Below are 19,636 nucleotides of genomic sequence, written 5' to 3' on the forward strand. Positions count from 1 at the left end.
TATTTAAAGGAATTTGACTTTCAAATCCCGCAATCCTGCCATAAATATATTTATGTCTTATTTAAATGTCCTCAGGTCTCCCCTTATTCTACCTCTGTAGTTTTTTGTTGATTTGAATAAGCATAGCCTCCATAGGCATACATATTTGAATGTTTATTTATAAGAAGGGCACTATTTGGAAGGATTAGAAGGTGTGGCCTTCTCAGAGGATGTGTGTCTCTTGGGGGATGGGCTTTTAGGATTCAAAAGCCTATACCAGGCCTCTGTGCTGGCAGATCACTAAACCTTTGAAACTGTAAGCCAGCCCCAGTTAAATGCTTTCCTTTGTAAGAGTTGCTTTGGTCATGGTGTCTCTTCACAGCAATGAAAACCCTAACTGAGATACTGCTCAGCTCCCCATGGAACTAGCTCTCTGTTACTGCTTCAGTGCCTGCCTCCACGCTGCCCATGCTCACTGCCATGATGATATGGACTCTTTTCATGCAGGACTTTACAATGTCAAATTACTGAGTAGTCACTAAGAGCAAAGTGGGAGATCAGTATATTGTATTTTAAAAGACTATTTCTGGACACAGGTTTATAGAGGAAAAAAATCAGATGATTGACTGAAAGCTTTTGAGATGGAACTGCTCAATGGTACAGACCTTGGCTGACCTCAGGCTTCTATCTTGAGACCTTGGGCAGTTATCCTTACCTCTGATCATCTTATTTAAGGACTATTTTAGTTGCACTTAGGATTTTTGGCTATTTTTTCCATTCTCCTGTTCAGAGATAACACTCAGCTATCTTCCCACATTTCTCTTTCCTAATGGAGAAGTATAATGTTTAACTAGTTGTTTTCCATCAATAAGTAAACTGTCTTTCCTTCCTCATTAGTGTTTGAATTTTTAGTTTAAGTTCCTGTAATTTTAATGTGAGTTCAGTACAGACTCATTTGTCTTGTTCAGAACTCTCTATACCTCTCCAGTCTGAATAATCATGTTGCTACTTCTGGGAAACCCTAACCTAATTACACATTACTATATTTTATCCACAGTAGATATCCCCATACTGGATAGATGACCTCAATGGAATGAAAGGTACTATATATTATCAATGGCCATTCTCATAAATCAGATTTTCCTGGAACCTTGTTTAGATACAAATTGGACATTCCACATGAATTCATATTGTGTTTGAACTTTCTCCAAACACTGCCATTTCAAGCTTTCCTGGCTGTATCTTACATGTACCCTCCTCACATCTGCTGTCATGGGATGCTTCAAATGCTCCCTCCTCCATTTGCCATGCAGTATACCTATCCTCTGTTGTCTCCTGACAGATCCCTGTTGGTTGTACTCCTCTCTGGTGAATTGTTCCTGAACGTCAGAAAACACTTGGCCAGCAAACAAAGGTTATGCCCGTCCTCTTACATGAGTTAGCCAGAAATGACTGACTAATGAGGTGATAAAATCCCTTGGCTTTTTGCTTCTGTGATGCCGTTCAAGAGGACAAGGCCCCTTGAAGATGGGCCTGAGGCTCAACTCAGCCAACATCCTGGTCTTGTTTCCTGGTTTCTCTCAAGTTTCTTGGTTCACCATACTTCCTGTTGAAGAGTTTGAAGTTTACAGCTTCCCTGACAGGTGACATTGCTGCTGCAGCTACCTGCTGTGGCTTTTTCTAACATCAATTCCTGTGTGTCTAATCAACTCTTTAACATTGTTTTTATTTCTTCTGAATGAAGATATGTTTTTCTCTAAAAGTTTTATTGGTGCTTCTTAAAAGCTATATGATTTTTTTTCCTATAATATAATGTACTTTCATTATGCTTTTCTGTTATGCCTTTAGGAATTATAAACATTTGTAGTTTATTCCAGGTTTTTTATATATATTTTCAATTTTTGGTATGAGCTACCTTTTCAGTTTTCATTTCTTTTCCTTACAAATTTCTTTCCTTATTTTCCCTGTAGTTTTTTGGGGGGTGGTGGTGGCTAATTTAGTGTTCTGTTGTTGTGAAGAGACACTATGATCAAGGAAACTCTTATAAAAGCAGGTGTTTAATTGGGGACTTACCTGTAGTTTTGGAGGCTTAGGGACCATCACCACGCTGCAGGCAAGCTGTGGAGCAGTAGTTGAGATCTGCATCCTGATCCATAGTGTGAGAGAGAAAGTGTCACTGGGCCTGGCTTGGGCTTTTAAACCTCAAAGCCCACCCCCAGCTACTCCAATGAGGCCATGCTTCCTAATTCTACTTAAGTACTACCATTCCCTGATAACTAAGCATTCAAATACATGAGCCCATGAGGGTCATTCTTATTCAAACCACCACAGTGGCCTTGCTTCTGTTGGTGTGCATTTTTCTCTCTGTGAGTGTAATGTGCTTGACAATGCAGCTTCCTACATAGTATTACTTGGGTTACTTTATTGAGACCCTCAAGCTTTCAGCAGTTTTAAGCCTTGCTTGTATGTTAACTTCTCACATTTCAAGGATAAATGTTATTTAAGTTTACAAACCATATCTGTATCTAACCTATGTTTGTTGTGGGTAACTTTGATGTCAACCAAAATTTCAGTCAGAGACTAAAAGCACCCTGGTGTTGTGGGTATATAAACTGATGACATGACCACTCCATGCTATGGTTAAGGGGGAGGTTTGTATGCTCAGGCTACAGAAGAGACTTGCCTCTAGTGTCCTCCACTGTTGTAAAAAGAAGATCTGGTTGGACCCCAATGAGACCAATGAAATTGCCAATGCCAATTCCTGTCAGCTTTGATCAGGAAGCTGATCAAAGATGGGCTGATCATCTGGAAGCCTGTGACTGTCCATTCCTGGGCTCACTGCCAGAAAAACACCTTGGCCCTTTGGAAGGCTACGCATGTGGGCACAGGGAAGGGAAGGATTACTGCTAATGCTCAGATGCCTCAGAAGGTGACCTGATGAGAAGGATGAGGATCCTGCGCCGGCTTCTCAGGAGATACTGGGAATCTAAGAAGATTGTCCGCCATATGTATCAAAGCCTGTACCTGAAGGTCAAAGGGAATATATTAAAAAAACAAGCGGATTCTCAACTGAAGGCAGACAAGGCCCACAAGAAGCTACTGGCTGGCCAGATTAAGGCTTGCAGGTCTAAGACCAAGGAAGCACAGAAGCGGGGGAGGAGTGCCTCCAGGCCAAGAAGGAAAAGATCATCAAGACTGTCCAAGGAAGAAGAGACCAAGAAATAAAGCTTCCGTTGTGTCTGTACATAGCAGCCTGGCTGTGGTCTTACATGGATAAGTCATTAAAATAAAACAAGCCTTAAAAAAAAGAAAAAGAAAAAAAAAGAGAGAGTGTTGGGCCCCATTTTGGCCCTGGTTTGGGCCTTGAGGACTAACCTGAGCCTGGCTCGAGTTTTGAGACCAGTCTCGGTCACTTCCATATGGAGTGACACGGCTAGACTTGTTTGACCTTGCCTCTGCCCCGGCTGTTGCTGAGGTAGAGCTTTGCCATTGACCCTGTCAGTCACTCCATACCCTCCCTCACCCTTCCCTGCCTCCTATATCATCTTACCCCACCAAAAATCCCTCTCCCTATGTTCTAAACTTATATAAGTGAGAGGCTGATGCCATAAAGTTGAGTTCCTGTTTCAACAAGATTGTCGGCCTTGTTGGAGGAGGTATGTCACTGGAGCAATAGAACAGCAACTAAGACAGAAGTTGGTAGGTACCATGATAGGCTGGACCATGCTGTTTGTTGGAGAACTATGAGAAGCCTTGAGAGTTTGGACTAAAAAAGCAGCTGCATACTTTAAGTGGGGCTTAGTAAGTCATCCTAGTAGGATGACAGCAGTGCTGAGAGCAATTGGAACATGGAGGCCAGATAAAGAGGAATAATACGAAAAATTATTGTGATGCTTTGGTAAACAATGTTACTGCTTTCTGCCCTTGTCCAAAAAATATGCCAGATGCCAAATTAAATGGTTTGGGGCTATTGCCTTTCGTAAAAGAGATTTCAAGGCAACCTAGTATCAATTGTGTTGTGTGGTTACTACTCTTATGCAGAACTGCAATGATAGAGGAGGAAGTAGGGAGAAAAGAAAGACAAGATGCATAGTCAGAGAAGAAGAGCACCAGGGGTTGTAATGCTGGAGGCAAATCCTGTGCTCAAGGATATGAGACTGTTTAAAGTAAGACCCGACTGAGATAAAGTATGGAGCAGAGACTGAAGGAAAGGCCATCCAGTGTTAAATTCGGAGTGGGTGCCCCACTCACAAAGAAACAGGGATGGAAATCTATGCAAGTAGCATGAGGTTTTTATTGAACCATTATACTGGGGTAGTCCTGCATTTAGAGCAAAGGCAACCCAGAGGACATAAAGCTTAGTTTTTATACCTTTTCACAACAGAGTTTTACACCTTACAATGTGGGCTGGTTATACTTCACAACGTGAGCTGGTTGCACTTTATCTTTCTAATTGTTCTTTTGTTTCTATTGACCTTTCTCCTCCAGGTGAGGATTAGATACCTGAGGCACACAGGAGGGGTGGGGAGGAGATCCACCCTTCCAGGGCCATTTCTTGGGGATGGGTGTTTGCTCTGTAAACCCTTCTGAAGCTCTTCATCTTGAGGCTTAATGGACATTCCTTGCTCTTTGGTATTTGTATGAGGTATCCCTGTTTGCTCAATTCTTACACCAGAGACTGCCCCATCTTGGGATCCATCCCACATACAGTTACCAAACCACTATTGTGGATGACAACAAGTGCTTGCTGACAGGAGCCCGATTTAGCTGTCTCTTGAGAGGCTCTACCAGTGCCTGACAAATACAGAGGTGGGTGCTCTCAGCCAACCATTGGACTGACCACAGGGTCCTCAATGGAGGGGCTAGAAAAAGGACCCAAGGAGCTGAAGGGTTTGCAGCCCCATAAGAGGAACAACAATATGAACCAACCAGTATCCCCAGAACTCCCAAAGGGACTAAACCAGCAACCAAAGAATACACATGGAGGGACACATGACTCCAGCTGCTTATGTAGCAGAGGATGGCCTTGTTGGTCATCAATGGGAGAAGAGGCCCTTGGTCCTGTGAAGGCTCTATTCCCCAGTGTAGGGGAATGCCAGGACCAGGAAGCAGAAGTGGGTGGGTTGGTGAGTAGGGGGAGGAGGGATGGGATAGGGGGGTTTCGGAGGAGAAAACAGGAAATGGGACATCATTTGAAATGTAAATAAAGAAAATATCTAATTAAAGAAAGTAGGACCAGAAGCTAAATGAAATAAAGGGAGTGGTACTCACAGGGCAGGACCCTACCCAGCTGAGCTTCCAACTCTTTAAAAGCAAAGATTATGCAACAAAAGAAACTATCAGCAAGTCAAAGTTTGTGGCAACTTACAAAGGCAGGCTCCAACTCCAGCAGGCAGCAGCCCTTGGTGTTCTCTTGTCACAATGCTTTGGAGGAGATGACAATACTTCATTATTGTTGTTTTTATACAGAAATTTACTTTCAAATTTTGTACATTGCCCAGGGAATATCATTTCTTCATGTATTAGCATCAAAATCTGACATTCTTTGTTGTTTGAACACAGGTTTTCATTTCTCTTTATTTTGGAACCTTCTATAACGTTTCTTTGCCATTCAGTTGTATATCCCAGAAAAACATTTTATATTTTACCTAAAATATAAAGTTACTCACCCTTCTCCAGAAGAAGGAGCAGGTTTTCTTTACAGCTTTTCCAGATTCAAAGCAAGTATCTGGGAAAAACACAGAAGGAACATGTCAAATCCATTTTTTTGACATCTTGTTATTTACACCTGTGATCTAGAGTATTCTTAATTCCTTACTACAACATCTTTGTGCAAAAAATTCTCTCTTGGTCCCTTGACAACCTAAAAATGAGGCTCATGGACAAAGAAGAATGGGAGCTCTGATTACAAAAATATCTGGTAGGTTTACGTACCAGAAAGAAGAGTTGAAGATTGAAGGATGTCAGGATGTGCACGGATATATCGTCCTCTATCAGATCACATCTGCTTCATGTCCTCTGTCCATCAGCATCCTTTCAATGCAGGCAGAGGAAAGAACAGTTAGTAACAGAACACTCAGTGAAATGATAAATAAGCTACAATACAGTGCTATAAACAGCAGGAACTCATATCAAACACAGAGAAATGTATGTGCGTGTGCACGTGCGTATTTGTGTGCGTGTGTGTATGTGTATGTGTGTGTGTGGGAGAGAGAGAGAGAGAAAGAGAGAGAGAGAGAGAGAGAGAGAGGGAGAGGGATTTAATTATTTCTAAAAAGAATTTCAAGGGTTGAAGTGTCTCTAAGTTACATCTCACATTTGAACAACCCAATTTGGTTGGTGGCTATGATTTGTTGAGTCCTGAAGGTGATGGGGTTCGGGTGGCGGTGGACACGTCTGCAGACACCAGACACAAACAGCTCCATGTGTAAGAGGTTTATTTAAGGGAGAGTGGGGACCGCGGCGCAGGAAGAGGGGAGAGAGGAAAAGAGAGAGAGAAATGGAAGAATTGTCTCATATATACGGGTTGTGACGTAGTAGGTCCAGGTAAAGGTGGGAACCCAATGGATTCTGGAAATATGGTGGCCGTTGCCTTGACGACAGGTCTGTGGACCCACCCATATCTACCGCCGTTTCTGGGTGCTAACAGAAGGTCTTCTTGAATACACTTCCACACATTGTGGTAGCCCCCAACCACAAAAATGCTACTTCATAACTGCAGTTTTGCTACATTTATGAATCATAATATAAACATCTGTGTTCTCTAAAGGCCTGAGGTGACCCCCTACCCCTGCAAGGGTCATTTGACCCCAGATGGAGAGCCTCTGTACCTGCCTACCTCATGGGGTCAACCTCTGTGCTGTGGTGGATGACTTAAGCATTCTTGCAGTGTGGAAGCCCAGAATCGCTGGGGTCCCCCAGGAACACCCGTCTCTCTTCTCAGAACACACTTTCTCTTTTATAGGCTGTTCCATATTCTCTCTCCTTTCTTATATCATCTTACAAATGATATAATCGTTTTCCTAGAGTTTTTAATTCCTTACTCATTACTGGAATTTGAACCCAGGGCCATGTACATGCGTGTAAGCATTTCCCCATGGAGCTATACCTCAAGCTAATTTTTTTTCATTCCTTTCTGATTAAACATAGCTCGTATCCATTATAGACTAAATCTCATATGGAAAACACAAAAGTCTATAAATTTATAAGAGGTTAGAGCAAGTTCATGGTTTGGGAGCTATTTAGACCTTAATCTGGAATGGTCTCATTATCACTATTGTCTCCCAAAAGCCAAAACCAAATGTGATGATAAGTGTGTGAGGTGATGGGACCTTCGTTAACATGATAAGAAAAACAATTTTAAAGTGGCTCCTCCTTTGCTGAGGCTTCCTGTTATTCAGTGCCTTGCTTGCTCCCTTCCTCTCTTCAGCTCACTGCTGCATGCTATGACCAGTGTATTGGATCTGGAAACCTAACTGGGAAAAGGAGGGAATGAAGAAAGGAAAACATATACAGAAAAGTTGGGGTCACACGAGCTGGGCACCTGTTACCACTATAGCCCTGGACTCTCTCCCGGCATGTTTGTTACATGCAGCATAGTGGGAAGGTTGGCTCGTCTCAGTAGGAGATCTCTGGAGAGGGGCAGGCTCAGGCTTAAACATTTGGGAAAAGGAAACTGCAGTTGTTCATTTTTATACACATGGGTCATACATTCACTCTAGGACCTCCCAAGTCGAGGCTTTATCATTTGTTTTCAGCCTAAGCTATATAAGGGAAGGCTTTGTCGATTTCCCATGGGTATGAAGCCTCTGTCCTCATCATGGCTGTACCAGTGTCAAAGATACTCATTCACTCAAGAATTCATTTAGGGCTTTCTCTGCTTCCCATAGAGCCACCTTTCCGAAATGGTTCAATGAGGCACTGTCCAATTTAAATATTTAAACAGAATTCGCTGGAGTTACAGCAGGGCATAGTTAATTTTAAGTCTTTAATCTCAGAACATCTGAGGCTGAGGCAGGAGGATTAATTCGGTGAAGTTATACAGGCCAGCCTATCTCAAAATACCACCAAATAAGTAAATAAGTGAATGAACAAATAAATATGTTTTATTGAAAGGATAGTTTTCTAGTAATAAAGTAGTAAAGGCAGGCACAGAATTGAAAGTCTAGTTGACGAAACTGTGTCCAGGTATACAATTATGTCGTATGGCTCATTGGTAAGTTATATTTATATATAACCCATTAAAGAAAAGGGGATGAAATTTTAACCATGTTATCCAGTTGCAGCAACCATCTAGGAGGACGATATAAGGAAGACCACACCAGACAAAGAAACTGATGTTCAGCGACAGTTGTGTAGGGTTCTCAGCCCTTCACCTCTTCTAGTGAGGACCCATGATGGGCTTTCTTTCTTCTCCTGTTGCTGCACAGTGCATGGTTTAGCCTTGTCTAAGCTTCTTGCAACAAAAGCTTTTCTCCATCCTCTTATCCTTGAACCAAAGTATAAGAAAACAAGAGGCTTTGTGTAAAATCAGTTCTGTTCACTTTCCTCCCTCATTTCTCCATTTTCCTTTGTTTCCTTTGAGGACAAATATCAGTAAGAGGCAGCTGTAATCAAAGGTGCCGGAAGAAGATGGAACCAAGAGGAGTTTTGGCTGAAGGACGATTAATTTATATCAGGGATTGAAGTAACACTTTGAAACCTGCGTTAAAGCAGAAATGTCTCTAGTCTCCAAAATTACTTTCAGAGAGTCCAGTAATTTACTTCCCACTTGTTACTCTCAATAGCCAATAAGAGTGGGTTGGCTTATAGAGATAATAATAATAATAATAATAATAATAATAATAATAATAATAATAATAAATATAAATATAAAATTATTATTATTTATTATTATTTTAAAAGGGACTCTAGTCTACTGGATGCTGTCATGGGAATCAGCCCTAGAAATCTTCATTTTCCCGACAATAAAGGAATGAAGTAGGCCAAGGTGGTAAATTTAGCCCAATAAGGTTAGCTGTGAAGGCAACCCTAAAACAAAAGGGTTTCAGCCCGGGTAACCAGACACCAGGCAAGGGCATTGTGTTTGAGATCTGCAGTTGAATATGGCTTTGAAGTAGGCAGACAAAAGCAATGGCAGATTGGAAAGAAGGAAGCTACTGTAAACTGAACAGGAGCGGAGGGGGCCAGGGGCTGCCTTCTTGAGCCCTTGGCAAGGCCTCAAAAGTATACTTGGGATCTCTGGCCTTTGGAATTGGAACTGGCAGTCCGTGTTTATATTTCTAAAGCTGAGAGCTTCCTTTTCTGTGTTTGTCTAAAATCTGTCATAAACATATGAATTTAATTTTCCAGGCAGCCTGCAGTCATTACTTCATTTCTATACAGCAAAGAAAGCTATTCTGTTGCTTTCTAAAAGAAAAAATTAAAAGAAAGGATTCATTATTTTGTATTTTATGTGTATGAGTGTTTGGCACACATTCATGTCTGTCTGCTACACGTGTGCCTGGTGCCTGCAGGGCCCAGAAGAATTTGAGTTAAGGACAGTTCTGAGTTGCTTTATGAGTGATGGGGATCAACCTGGTGTCCTCTGGACTTAATCAGTACTCCCAGATGATCTGATGCCCTCTTCTGGCATCTAGCAGCAATGTTTCCACATGGTGCACATACATGCAATCCAAAAACTTATTTATATAAAATTAAAAAATATATTTTTTAGAAGATTACTATCTAGTAAAAGGCTTTCTGATAACTAACAAGAACCTACTTTGCCCCTCCCATCTTCTCCTTGGTAGTGATCAACTTTTATATCATCTTTTGTCCCCTCAAGGTTCTACAGCATAGGAGAGAGAACACATAGTCTTAGTCATTCTGCATGTGATTTATTTCACTGAATGCTATGAACTCCATGGCTACCTTCATAAAAATAATGACATGATTGCAGTCCTCTTTATAGCCAACATTATACTCTATCATGTGTGTGCACCAAATTTTCTTTATACTGTCATACATGAATTGATGTTCAGGAAGATTCCATTGCTTGATAACTCTAGGTGCGAAGGTATCACTATGATATACAGACTTTGACAAATTTTGGCATGTGATCATTCTATTTTAGTTTTTTCCCCCTTTCTTTCTTAACCCTTGCCTTTACTGCTTTGAACAGACACCATGACCAAGGCAACTCTTATAAGAACAACATTTAATTGGGGCTGGCTTACAGGTTCAGAGGTTCAGTCCATTATCATTAAGGTGGGAGCATGGCAGCATCCAGGCAGGCATGGTGCAGGAGGAGCTGAGAGTTGTACATTTTCCTTTGAAGGCTACTAGGAGATGACTGGCTAGACAGCTAGGATGAGGGTCTTAAAGCCCATGCCCACAGTGACACACTTCTTCCAACAAGGTCACACCTACACCAACAAAGCTACACCTCCAATTAGTGTCACTTTTAGAGCCAATCATGTTCAAACCACCACAACCCTAAAGTCAAATTATCCTGGGAAAGGGATAGAATGATCAATGTAGGGCCCTTTTATTGGCTTCTATAACTTGATATGTCAAAGTTGTCTATAGAAAAAACTATTACATAGCAAACTGTCATACTTCATGAAATATTTAGAAATAATCACATGAAGGAACCACCATAAGGACATAAAGAAATGCTGCTGTATTTCACAAAGAGCTCTACTATATCTTAATACAGTGTCTGTAGACTTGTTTAGCACTTAAAGAATAATTTTATGGTTTACGGGTGTTTTGTTTCATGTGTGATAGCCAGGTTGATAATGCTGAATTACTAGATGAGCTACCCCAAGCTTACCCATTTTGTAAATGATGGAACAAACATTACAATTAAAGTTTCTGATGCCTAAATCATTCATCACTTTTGTAAACATCAGCCCATTGTCGTTGTTGTAACTATAAGTCTACTTTGCCAGGCTAAACACTGTCTGGTACTACATTGGGTGTCACTCAGATAGGGACTACATGTATAATAGTACTCTCATAAAGTTAGAGCTGGAAAATCCTCATCACCATAACCACAATAAATGTTGCCATAACCATCCCAAGGTCATGGCGCAGTTCAGTGCTCACACATTTGTGGTGATAGAATTGTAAACACACTGGTTTCTTGGAAACAATATACAGGTGCAGCATGTGCCATTAGATATGTCAGATAATTCTTTTTAACGACAATAATGGTAAAACATCTACGATGGTTAATTTTGACAGTCTTGTCAACTTGGTTTGGTAAAAATGTCTAGAAGATGAAGGAAGCACCCTGTGATGGTTTGCATATGCTCAGTCCGCAGAGTGGCACTATTAGAAGGTGTGACCCTGTTGGAGTAGGTGTGTCACTGCAGTTGTGGGCTTTAAGACCCTCATCCTAGCTGCCTGGAAGTCAGTATTCTGCTAGCAGCCTTCAGATGAAGATGTAGAACTCTCAGCTCCTCCTGCCCCGTGCCTGCCTGGATGCTGCCATGTTTCTGCCTTGATGATAATGGACTGAACCTCTGAACCTGTAAACCAGCTCCAATTAAATGTCCTTTATAAGAGTTGCCTTGGTCTTTGTCACAGGAATATTTAAAAAATAAATCCATCCCGCAAACACTCTTTCCCACCGGTAATGTTCTAGTGCCAGTACAGGTACCGGCAGGCCTCAACACTAAGTCCCAGTGGATTCTGGCTATTTTCTCCCAGCTAGCTGCAACATCTCGCTCACATGCTATGCTTTACACACCCCTCCCCCCCTACACACAATCATTCATCTAATGCCTAGTATCCGGTAAAGCATGACTTTTAAGGCTTAACTATCTAATCAGGTTTATATAATAATAAGATCACAATTACAAGATGCCAATACAATAATTTCAGTGCCAAATGATAAAGACAAATTTTGACCCAATTAATAGCCTGGTTATTATATCCATGAGGGGTCTGAATCGTCCTCTTCCTCTGCCTCCATGATGAAGAAGCTCCACCCTCTTTCCTCTCTGCCCTTTTTCCTCCTCAACTTCTAGCTCCACCTCTCTATTCCTGTCCAATCACAGGTCTGTCACTGCCCTAATGTGGTTAGACAGAGAAAATGCTGCAACAAGTCATGGTGTCTTTTCACAGCAGTAAAACCCTAACTAAGATAGCCTGTTTCTATTGTGGCATTTCCAATGGTGATTAGACTTCAAGGGTTCTGGCCAACTGAATAGATCCATCCTGTGTCGGATTCACAGGAGGATGGCATTATTGGTGGGCAGTGAAAAGGAAGTGAGGGAGTGTGATACAGGAAAATGAGTCACAGCAAGAGTGTCCCCTAGGCTATATCATGCTCTGACCCACCCCTTTCAGCCCTGTGTCCCATCCCCCACTCAAAGTGCAGTGAAACTTCTGAAACATGAGAACAGTAAGTAAGTCTTTTTTCCCTTCAGTTAGGTCCAGCACTTTGTCAAAAAAGTAAAATATCAAAACCAATAAATACAACAGCTATGTTACTGACACATATATTTACTATAAGTATATATTTTGTTTTAGTTTAAAGTATACTCTCATATATAAAAATGTTGAATGGAAGGAGAGTGTGGCCCAGTAAGAAAGCACTTACCTATCAGAGATAAAGCTCTGACTTTAATCTCTAACATACTAAAAAGGTTTCAATGCAATTAGTTCTGATGCTAATCAGAAACACTTTCCTACACCCATATTTAATGACTCTCATGGCTGTATCTCCTCTTGTTCTTGACTTGGTTTCATCTTTTGTTCATCAGGACATCTGAGTGAACAAAACTGTGGCTCATGTTGATTAAAGGGTACATCAAGTGATTGGCCTAGACACAAAATTGTAATGGCAGTAGAAAAATCAGTGATGGTCTTTGCTTGACAGATACAGTTTGTCACACCATAGTGACAATTGTAAAGCACAAGGGCAGTGTGACAGAGGTGGCAAAGGCTCTCCTTCATGGACATTGATGAGAATGACTAATAGTCAAGAAGGGCTTCTCTTTTGAAATGTGGAAAATGTCTAGTGGTGTTGATTAAAGACCAATCAGAGAAGTGTATCTCTCTCAGCACTTTGATTACCATAGCCAAATTTTAAAAACCAAATATTAAAATGAAAGGCTATATCCAACTATGATATCACATTTACTGTTAGTCCTGGGTAGTTGGAATGATTCAAGAATTAGTATTCTTTATATAATGTGAGAAGTGGGACTTCAAGTCCTGATAGTAAGACAGATGAAGAAAATTTGCAAACTCTTGATAACCAGATTGTGGAAGGGAATTATTTGCCTGTATGTAGATAAAAGTTTTTGTTCTGGAGATGGATGCCTGAGAAGACTTTCATCCGTAGAGGAAGGCTTGTCCGGTCTTAGAGCTTTTAAAGACAGGGTAATACTCTTGCTTTGAGGTCATTATCTCTAGCTACTCATTGAAGCCTTTTATGATATGTGCCATTGAGAGACTATGTGCCTTCAAACTCAATAACCACCAAGTACTGCAATCAGTTTTTGTTACCTGTTTAACACAGGAGCTATTGGAAGCAATAGATGATGTAGTTTCTCATCTCAGATACTCCCTGAGCTACTGCCCCAGAGAAATGGAAAAATACTCTCAGGATTCTTGTTCAATATGTTGAAAAGGCTCCAGAACATCCTCTCCTAATTTGTGATCTTGATCCCAACATGGATATGATTTTTACCTATCCAAATTATCACTCCCTTTTGTGAAAAGCTTACTCTGTGTAACTCTTGTCCTGGAGCTCACTATGTAATCCAGACTGGCCATGAACTCCCAGAGATCTACCTGCCTCTGCCTCCAAGGTTCTGGGATTAAAGGCATCTGTCATGATGACCCTTCCTTAAGCCAACCAATGAATGAAGGAGTTACTTTAGCATTCCTACTTTATAAAAAGGATTCTTGCCTGGATCTTGTTTGAACTAAAGAAGAGAGTGTGTTGGTAGTGAACACATTCCTGGAGGTTCATAAAACCTAGGGGTATACCAGAAACCTGACTTGAGGTGATGTCACCAAGGACTATGCAAAAGGTATCTATAGTAAGAATCCCAGCAAGTTCATGCATGACTTCAGTGAGTTACTGAGCATGAGACTGTTAAAGAAACCAACAAGGCTCTACTGAGATGTCAGATGACTAAAGGAGGTTGTGGATGAGGATGCTACCAAGTAGCTCCTAGTGGTGCTGGAGAGGAATTGACTAGTGGGTAGGAGTTATTGGCACACTGTGGGAATATACAGATGTAGAAGAAGCAAGGGAAAGAACACCTGAAAAGAAAAGAGTGTCAGTCAAGAATTTCAGTGACAGCTGTAGCCAAAGCCAAAGACCTTAACAGATTCTTTAAAAGTTTAAATTATGTACCCTCAACATCAAAAACTTCTATTTAATAGAGAAGAATGTCCACATTCCATTTACTGCTTAAAAGCAAATCTAGGCCAAAGGAAAGAAACCAATTCAGCCACCAAGAACACAATTCTGAAAAGGTACACTTCCTCATATAGCCTCTGGAGGTGTTCAGGAAGAAAGTATCCTCATCATTGGGGACAACAGTGCACCATGTCCTCATTGTCCCTAACACTTCAAGTGAAGAAATGGAAGGTCGTGGAGCTGACCATCTAAGATATGCAGGCTCGGGGCAACGTGTGTTTATGTATGCCTTAGTTTTTAGCAAGAGTTAAAGTCAATGAAAACACTAAAAAAAAAAAAAAACCTGTATAGGAAGTTAATGAAGAGAAGAAATAGAAAGTTGAGACAGGCTTGCGATCCATGTGGTCCAGAAGGGTGAGCCATGCCTTTACAAGTTCAGAGCCTGCTTGATTTAGAGATTTCGGTCAAAGCCAACATCAGCAGTTTCCTGAGATTCTATTTAAAAATAAAATAGGAAAACAGAATTGGGGAGATACAGGTCAATGCCAGAGCATTTGCTTATCATGCTTGATCTTCAGTCCCAAGTAAGGAGGAAAGGAAGGAAGAAAGAGATGGAGGAAAAGAAGGGGAGAGGGAGAGGGAAAAGAAAATATTTTATGTAGCTGTACAATGTGTTTGTACTTTAAGTATTACTACAAAACTCAAAAGGCTGAGCATTTTAAAAGTTTATAAAGTAAAAACATGATAGCAAATTAGTGATTTTATTATTGACAAAAGAATAAATGTTGCACAGTCAATTTGTAATGTCCATGTGATCTACAGTGTGGACACAGGTGCCAGGACCTTCACACCTACACACAGTTCCTTCTCTGACTCACCAGGAGCAGTGTCCAGTTCTCTGCATTTCATTCACAGCAAGTATTCCAAACAGAAGTACCAATTTTATTCTTCTTCTTAATATCTGCATTGTGTAAATGTTTACATACTCAATTTCAGAACAGCTGATTCTGTTCCAGTCAGCTGCAGTGTTCAGTACAGTACCATGTAGGACAAAAGACCATCCTATATTATGTAGGTTTTTAATAGGGTACACCATTTGTGTTCTAAGTATATACTCTATGATGTTCACAAAACACTGCCTAATAACTTATATTCAAGAATACACCCACATGATTGACACATGGTTCTATTTCCAACTAAAGAAACTAGAATACCTCAGAGGCAAAACCTGACCTTCTTCTGGATCAATTCTTCTTTCAAGAGACTTAGGAAAAACAAAATTCTTCTTTCTCCGGACAAGCTGTGAAGAAAGAACCTCTCCCCTAAAGCAAACTGTAACAGCCTCCAGGCTCGGAGATTTAATCAGAATAGGGAGCATGAAGATTGCTAACAGCCAGAGCCAGTAGACAACTTCAAGGAAGCAGTGTTTTCCAGATGCAACAGGGCTGATGCATACATGAATTCATATCGTTTATTAGCAGCATGCAGAGACCTGTACAAGCTCAAGCCAGACTGAATCCCAGCATAGACGAGTGGAGGTGGGCACAAAGTCCCATCTGTAGTTGAGGAGCTATTGGCATTTGATTGTTGGGGAGATTTGGAAAACCAGTTTTCCTTACTGGTGTAACTTCTGCCTGTATGAATATTTGCACTACAGCAGCGGTAGAGAAACTACTCAAGGGACAATTACAAGATAGGAATTTCTTTTTTTTCTTTTTCTTTTTAAATTCAACTGTTTACATACTTACTGCTAATACATCTTAAAGTACTCCCCCAATTATACAATCTTTCCTATACAATGTAGAAATACCAAATACATATTCTGGTCTATCTGACTGAAACTCTCTCTTCTAGAATGTTTTGGCCTATTCCAATATGTACTTATAGCTATATAGTCTTTGTTTTGAAATAGTACTTCAAACCATTCTAAGTAAGAGATTCCTTAACCTTTTTATTTTGTTGGAACTCATTTTTCTGAACATTCAGTCTCCTTGTTTCTCTGTCTCTCTTTGTTTCTCTTTCTCTGTCTCTGTGTATATCTCTGTGTCTATCTCTGTCTCTCTTTGTGTATGTGTATGTGTATGTGCGTGTGTGTGTGTGTGTGTGTGTGTGTGTGTGTGTGTGTGTGTGATCTCTACAGGGCACACCTCCCAATAAACTGACAAGAAAAGATATTGGTTAACCACCTCAAATATTTTTCTATTTGAACTGAGAGATATTTTAGCTGGGTATGGGATTTTAAGTAGCCATCCATTTCTCTCAGGACTTACAGTCATTTTCACATTGCCTTCAGCTTTTAGTCTTGCTATGAAGAAGTGATCCATTTAACTTTTTGATCTTTTATATGAAATATATAGTCTTCTCTTTTAAAATAACAAAATTCATACCTCCAAGTTCTTTGGACATTCTTAATTATGAGCTTTCACATCACCAATCATATGCGTTCACCACAGGCTTCCATTCTGGAAACCCATGAGAATGGATTTTTGTGGGGCAGTGAACCATGCCAGGAAACTTGGTAAGGTTGAGCGGGTTGGAAGCCTTAGAACACAGAGGGGATGGTAGGAGCTTCAGCTCCTTCTGACTAGGCCCCTGTCATGTGACTACAGTCCTTACATAGGAACGTGACCTATAGTCACATAGATCAGAACCAGTTTCTCCATGCAAATGTGTTATCTAGAGGCCCTGAGGATTTACCCAATAAACTTCCTGGGAGGGAAGTTTACTTCCCTGAAAAAGGTATTTAATCTCTAGTCTATCCTGAGGAGGTGGTATGCACCCATTTTCTATGATGAACAGTCAATAAACGCTATGGATAAACCTGGATGGTCTCTTTCACCAAGAACCGCAATGGGGAGCATGGTGAAAACCTTCATCTACAGAGCCATGCTGCCTAAATCTCCTACAGAAGACCCAGACGCACCTGCTTTCCCAGACTCACCACCCCTGACCTAAGCCTGAGTCCTCCATCCTTCTGACCCCTGGTTCATCCTCAGCCCACAGACCTCCGCTGTTCTTGACTCCCCCGAAACTCCCAGTGGTATCTGGATATTCAGGAGTCTGAGAACCCCTTGCTCTGGCCTCATCATCAGGCCCACAGACCCCAGCCCTCTGTTCCCAACTTCTCTGTGTGGTTTCCAGTAGCGACTGGATTCCGGGTAGTCAGGGAACCCGAGCTTCAGCCTCCCGCATCCAAGACTGTGTTTTCCTACCCCCTGAGCGGTGTATTCCCTTGAACCTAGCACCTGAAGGTGGCACAGGGTAAATGTAGTCTAGAGTCCAGCTTTTTGCCTACCCAAGCAAGTGTGTTCCCACACCCCAGGAATGGGGCAAAACATGAAACCACAGACTTTGAGTTATTTTGTGGTATTTTTCTTCCTTTTTTTCTGTTTGTTTGTTTATATAGTCTCTCTTAGTATCCTGTTATATTGGATCCCAAGAATATATTTCTAATTTTCTATGTTCTATAATTTTCCTTTTTGTCATTTTATTCAGCTTTCAAGATCATTTCTCCAGCTTGATATTCCAATCCCACTATTAAAGAGCTGTTCATGTTTCTTGTATTTCTTGTGGCTATTTGTTGTTGTTTTTAGTTATTGTTACTGTTGCTGTTATGATAGGATCTTAATTATAGCCCAGAAAGCCTTGAAACAATGTATCCCATGCTAACCTTGAACCAACATCTTTTCACTTTAGCCTTCTGGGTAGTGCAGATTACAGGCAGGCACTACCAAACCCAGCATTTCTTCTTATTTCATGCGTAAAATTTAATCAGTCTTCAATTGATATGGTGAAAGAGGCTTGTAAAAACGAGCATGCAATCTGAAACCATAAAAAATAATTTTAATGGGAAGCATATTTCATATTACTAAAAACTTTCATACTATCAATTACAAATGTACAGGGAAATAGAGTTCTAAAACTAGTATTCATTTGGTATGCTGTAATTTCAAACATTAAAAAAATATGATTTCTTTCTTGGCACAGAACTTGCTGTTCTTTCTTGACATAACTTAAAATGCTTTTCTTTTCTATGTTTTAGTAAATTACGGAATTTTCTAAATGTGGATCAGCTTCCAATCATTCATGTTTTGTGTTTTTAATTCTAGGAAATATCTACATAGATCTTGTGCAACATCATTACTGGTTTCACACCCTCTGAGACAGCTTTATCTTTTCATAACAGCCATTTTATCCACATGCAATATTTTAAAAGAATCACATCTATGTCCTTGGGGTGATAGCATCAAGAAGAACAAAGGGGTTTTATATAAGCAACATGGGTAATAATAAATCTATCTCTACCTTTTTGAAGTAACTTATTTTGCCAAAGTACTGTGTTATTGGGAATAGAAAATAGATTAAGACACCGTATAATGTGTTCAGTTCAATACTGAAATATGTATATATATATATATATATATACACACATTTATGTGTGTATATACACACATAAATGTATATATACATATAGTTTTAGAGTTTACATTAGTTAGAGATAACTATATATATATGTATGTGTATATATATATATAGTTATCTCTAACTTACTGTTTTTCCAACTCTTACTTGTCTGTTTACTGTTTACTTGTGATTTGTTCTTTTCTCTGATTTATATTAGATATTTGATCACCTTACATATAAGAGTGGAACACTGAAAATTCATGTGCAGAACTTACTAAGGTAAGATTAAGTAGTAGATGTTCTGGACATAAAACCTGAAAGTCTTATCTTTGGGAGACAGACTAATGTACCAGACCTGTAATCCCAGCTACCCTGGAGGCTGAGAATGGAAGGTTACAAGTTCGAGGCTACCCTGTGGAATTTATCAAATGTTTCATGTTCAAAGACCCTAGAATCAGTCTCCTTAATAAAAATAAAAATAAATTGTTTGAAACGGTCATGTTCTACAGAGACTATTCTTCGCACCTTGCTACCTGTCTCTTTGGTCCTAGAAGCTGTATGCACATCCATTCCCAATTCCCTAAAATGTTTATTCAGTTAGCTACCTTAGTTCTCACTCATCTGTGTCCAGAGACCTTCTGTTTCAATCTCTGCAGAGAATAAAGCTTTGGTGTTCTCCTTTATAGAGTAGATAGTCAAACCACTAGCTTTTTTTAAGGTGTGTGTGTATGTGTGTGTGTGTGTGTGTGTGTGTGTGTGTGTGTGTCTTTGGTTTTTTGTTTGGGGAGACAAGGTTTCATTATGTAGACCAAGATAACAAGATAACCTAGAACTTTCTATTGCAGTCATTGCTGACCCCAAAAGTGAACCTTCAGCCTGACTTTT

The 19,636-nt window shown here is 40.3% G+C and overlaps 1 long non-coding RNA gene across 3 annotated transcripts in view; it reads right to left on the reverse strand.

The window, feature by feature from the left end:
• Positions 1-1,986: 1,986 nt before the first annotated feature.
• The window catches only part of LOC116069220, a 48,557-nt gene continuing 30,907 nt past the window's right edge, over positions 1,987-19,636 (reverse strand). The window contains exons 2-6 of one of the 3 annotated variants that reach the window (XR_004109918.1): positions 5,914-6,012; positions 5,649-5,707; positions 5,348-5,403; positions 2,914-3,003; positions 1,987-2,125 (exon numbers count right to left, since the gene is read on the reverse strand). This is a non-coding gene — a long non-coding RNA (uncharacterized LOC116069220). Of the gene's footprint in view, positions 2,126-2,890; positions 3,004-5,347; positions 5,404-5,648; positions 5,708-5,913; positions 6,013-18,017; positions 18,170-19,636 lie in introns of those variants that run through there. The other 2 variants (XR_004109919.1, XR_004109916.1) reach the window with 2 other exon arrangements.

The sequence above is a fragment of the Mastomys coucha genome, unplaced genomic scaffold (assembly GCF_008632895.1).
Source record: "Mastomys coucha isolate ucsf_1 unplaced genomic scaffold, UCSF_Mcou_1 pScaffold22, whole genome shotgun sequence".
In the NCBI taxonomy this organism is placed as follows: Eukaryota; Metazoa; Chordata; class Mammalia; order Rodentia; family Muridae; genus Mastomys; species Mastomys coucha.